This window comes from Penaeus japonicus, unplaced genomic scaffold, assembly GCF_977035675.1.
Source record: "Penaeus japonicus unplaced genomic scaffold, GWHDUDI00000001_assembly GWHDUDI00000027, whole genome shotgun sequence".
Lineage (NCBI taxonomy): Eukaryota > Metazoa > Arthropoda > Malacostraca > Decapoda > Penaeidae > Penaeus > Penaeus japonicus.
Window position 1 is genome coordinate 12,621,446 of NW_028234429.1, and position 5,000 is coordinate 12,626,445.

General features: G+C 34.4%; 1 protein-coding gene across 1 annotated transcript in view; it reads left to right on the forward strand.

Annotated features, from left to right (window-relative positions):
- Positions 1-3,896: 3,896 nt before the first annotated feature.
- Positions 3,897-5,000, forward strand: part of LOC122260684 (pancreatic triacylglycerol lipase) — a 12,596-nt gene continuing 11,492 nt past the window's right edge. The window contains exon 1 of the mRNA XM_043028063.2: positions 3,897-3,917. The gene's annotated coding sequence lies outside the window, so the exon portion shown is untranslated. The remainder of the gene's footprint in view (positions 3,918-5,000) is intronic.

Consider the following 5,000-nt stretch of genomic DNA (forward strand, 5'->3'; position numbering starts at 1 on the left):
GCCATTCAGTTGATGTTACGGTTTAGGGGGGGGGAGTGTAGAGGGCGTAGTGGTAAAAAGTTTACGAACCGCAGCGCTGGCGGTTATGACGGTTGACCGCGTGGCCCTTATTGGATTACTTGATCTCGATATTGGATTTCGAATTTGATTCACTCACACCTCCTTAGAGGACGGAGGACCAAAATATCGGGACGTTAGGAGAGCCCAGCTCAGTCAGTAAGACTATAAACTTGCTGAATGTATTGGAATTTCATGAGAAGAGGTCGCCGTTAGAAATCCAAATTATATTCAGTTCATATTGTAACGACAGTATATTTATATCCCTATACGTTTAGATTACATTCTTGTATAATCAAACGACATTAAAAGAATGTACTTTATCCATACTAAACAGCCGCTAGGGTGACTAGACGGTGATTATGGTTAAAAGTGAGAATTATTAGATTACAGTACTGTGCTATGACGTTGCACTGAGCAAAGAACATATGACATATTTCGTTTATTCCGCCCCTGTATACAGTGACAGAATGATTACTATTTTTCGTAGACGTTGCTTTAATCTCATATTTTTTTTAGTGTTATTAAGGACAATAATTTGTAGTATCATTAGAAAATTAAAGAACAGCTGTAGGTAGAAGATGGTACGTTATTATTTTTATCAATATTTACGTTTTATTTATCAGCGTTCGTGATCAATAGGGGTTCAAGCAGGAAGCTAAATAAGAACTGTATTTTTTTGCCAAAGTAGCAGTGTTAGGTGTGTTATTTATGCAGGATATATTCGGAATCCGGTTATACTTAGTCTGAATTTATGTTTATATATATTTATCCATAGGTCAACTTCTTCAATATATATTTTGTTTGTGGTCGAGGGTTTGTAGTAGTGCTCAAGCTACAGCATTCCTATCGCGACATTGCTGTTTCTAAATGACAATCGCCTTCAATCGTGTTGAACAATTGTGCGAATAAATTTACGATCAGCCACCGCCATTATCACATTAAAGAGGTTTTCGCCGTAAAGGACCCCACGGTAACCTGGGGGCATAGAAGAACGTGTTCCCTATGACCTTGCACCCATTTCTCAAACAGATTCAGGCTGACAGACAATCTCATGTTAGTTAGTACCTTGTGCTTCTTCGATCAATGTTTTAAAGAAGGAAGAATTTCTTGAAATTTGAAGCCTATAATAATTCGGAAAGTATGATAGGCATAGTTTATAGGGAATGTTGGAAGTACCATTGGTTTCCCAGAACAACATTAGAAGATGAATAGAAAGTTGCTGAAAGGAAAATGTTGAGATTGTTAATTAACCCAACCAGTGCATGCATCATATGCTGTAAAGATTCTGTAGTGCCTGAAGTGCGTAACCACTAACATGAATTTTGCAAACTGGTTGACAAAGGAAAAGATCCTCCTCATTTGGAATATTTATATTTTCTCCTGAAGATTTTACAGGTGATGTATCTAGCTCTTTTGAGAGAGAAAGAATATAACCTTTGAATTTTATAAATAAAAGTTACCACGATGAACATCCATACAACTAAAAGTAAAGGTAAAGGTTAGGAAACGCGATTGCAGATGCTACCTAGATAGGACTCCCCCACGAAGTCCTTCACTCAACAAGACTGTGTTTTTGCAAGACGAATTCGTTGCATGATAAATCAAGCTGGTCTTAGAGAAGTCTCGAGAAGTTTCATTACCTGCTTTTTATAATATAAATCACTAGCTTCGTTCGACTCAATTACCAAACTAATGAGGAACAAGCTTTTTCTTTCTCATAGATAACCTGGAGCTTTTTGGTTTGTGTCATGAGAAACACTGCTTACATAAGTGCACGGGAACATGCAAGAGGCGTTCCTCATGATTGAAGGAATATGAATTCAAAGTAGCTGTGCGGGACATTTTTTTTTTTTATCACAGCCAAGGTAGTTAGACAAAAAAACTGCTATTAAATCTACATATAAAATAAAATAAAAAAATCCCTAGAGTTTTTCTAGAGACCAATTTTGGTATGAAACGCTTCGTTACCATAAAGTAAATAGCAAAATTCTTGCTTTTGATACTCATTGTAAAACCGAAAAGAATATGCAAATAAACGTCCATATGGCCATACTTAGCATCGTGCACAGCGTCCTGATTGGTTAGCCCATGTGAGGTCATTTGGTTCGGCCCCTTTTGTCTCAGGTCCAATTGTGTAGAAGGCTTTTGGCAAACTGTTCATGTATGATTTATTTAGTTAACAGTAAAAACGAAGGAAACAAAGCAGTAAAAAGATACGCCAATTAACTAAACATTTTAAATCCCGATTATTTACAACACAGAACAATAGGGGCGGGGCTTAGCTGGGCCAGTTGCCAACTAGGATTTCTATTCCGACGAAATGACACTACCTTTTTCGTAATGAGATCAATGGCATGTTATATTGTCGTCTTTGTTCTTCATGAATATAATTACTTGTGAACCACCAACCTCGTAGGAGAGAGTGCAAACCCTCACTTTAATTATAAAGTAATTTGCTATTAATATGAGTTGTGATTATAGCCATGATTAACTGGAGGGAAGAGGATGGTTCCCATGACAACGTAGCGAATGAATGAAATATAATCACCTGGTTGTTTTAGTATTATCCAGGCCACAGGAACTTCCAGGTTTCATAGATTTCAACTAGCTACGATAATAATAGTAATAATAATAGTAAAATATTTTTGATTTTACCCATGGGTGTGACTTTCATCTTGATACAACACTCTTTCAATATCTAAAGAACAGAGAGATTCTTTTCTCATCTAGAAAATAATGAAAGTTCAACAAATGTACATAATTGTTCAGATAATCTAAATTATGATAAAAAACGTCACATTAATTGGATGCATATTTAACTGGTCATATATGCAATATCATTATGTAAACTTGACATCTTTCCATGACTTTTTCATTGCATATAACTTGACTCTTAATGAAGAGGACGCGGGGAGTGAGTAATACTTGAACCCTGAGAACTATATTAAGAAAAGAAAGTTTAGCATCCGGTTACTGAATGTTAATCTATGATATTCTTTGTAGTTTATATATTTTGAGATAATACATAAAATAAGAACACAATATATTGATTTGAAATACAATTCGAAATACAGTATACTATTCAAACGAATTAAATAAAAAACGATTTGGTATCCTCTTAAGAGATTGAGGTCAAAAATTCGTTGTCCAAATTTTTGTTTCCTTTAACGCAGTCTCCCCTGAGGTGTACCCACGTCGACCCCTCGAGCTCTAACGTCGCATGCCACCCTTGGCATGTCCTAGCTTTCTCTCTGTTGCTTTCTTTGTTTGTGGCAATGTTAAGGTGTAAGAAATTTACGGTGTGGAGGTTGAATTTCATCTTTGGATTGGGTAGATCCTGAATTAATTAAAGGGGATGACTGATCTCACGGGCGGTGTTGAATATGATGATAGATAAAGGGATAGATAGAATGGTGTCGTGTAGGTTTCTTCGCCCCTTTTGTGTCAGTGAAACTAAAGCGCCGAGGATAGGTTAGAGGAGGATGAGTAATCTTACTTTGTCTAACAGGCTGAGACTTATATGGATAAAAGAGAGTGCGATACAGATATGGGGAAAGGCGAGGGAAGTGGGAGAGATAGAAAGAAAGGTCGAAAGGCATATGATTATATATAAATCGACTAATTAAAAGATACAAACAACGGAAACAAACAACCTAAAAAAAGGAGAAATTAACGATGGTTATAACAACAGTCTCATAAATAAATAAAACAAATACACACCATCAACCAGGTCCTCATAGAAGACACATGAAAATATCAACAAAGTGGGCGGGGTTGAGAGCCTTTAGGTAACGTGAGACGAACGGGTTTCAAGGAAGCTTAGTTGCTCAGGAGTGGCTCTTGCGTGTGGAGGTCTGGTGAGTTGCTCTCTCTGCATTTGCACGTTGATCATTCTTAAGTGTCATGAGTGTAACTGTTTTCATTGCCAAGGTTATGCGACTGGGGTCATTACTGGCGATTGTGGTTATAATCGTTGTCAGAGGTGAAGTGGTGATAGAGATTACGTTGATATTGTTATGATTATCCTTATTTTTTTTCTAATGATTGGTATTATTACTAAAATCATGTTTTTATTACGGTGTTATCATAACTATGAGAATGAAAGGTTATGTTTGTAATTATAATCATTATTTTTTGTAGTATTAATTATGGTATTGTAAATCATTTATATTTTCAATGGTAATTTTATTATTATCATTATAATTATTCATACTGATGCTACTAATAATGTTGTTATTACTACTGGTATTATTACTACTATTATCATCATTATAATTTGGCTATCAAAATTGTTTTCATTATTTCTTAACCATTATTGTTATCATTATTGATATTATTATCATCATTATTATCATTACCATTATAACTATCATCATTATCATCATTACCATTATAACTATCATCATTATTATCATTACCATTATAACTATCATCATGATCATCATCACTATTGTTAATAATGATATTATCATTATCATCATCACATTTATCATAAGTGCCAGTATCATTATCATTCGTATGAGTAGCAGGAGCAGTAACAATATCATCATCAGGATTGCAACCATGATTATGATTAACAGTAATCATTGCTAGTAGTAGTGGGAGTATCTACGAAAAAGAGTTTATGAAAATTATTATTATCATCATCATTATCACTGTTACATTGTTGTTTCGTTGCTATTGATATTGTAAATGCAATTGCTATCATTGTCATTATTACTATTATCAAAATCAGTATTGTTATTATCACCATCATTATTGTTATTATTATCAATGTGATTATGATTTAAGATTATTATTTTTGTTGTGGTTGTTGCATTCATTATCAATGTAATCATTATCATTATTAGAGTCATTATCAATTATTTTCGTTATCATTATTAACATCCTCAACAACTTCATTATGATCATCGATCATCTTTAATGATGATATTTCGGTG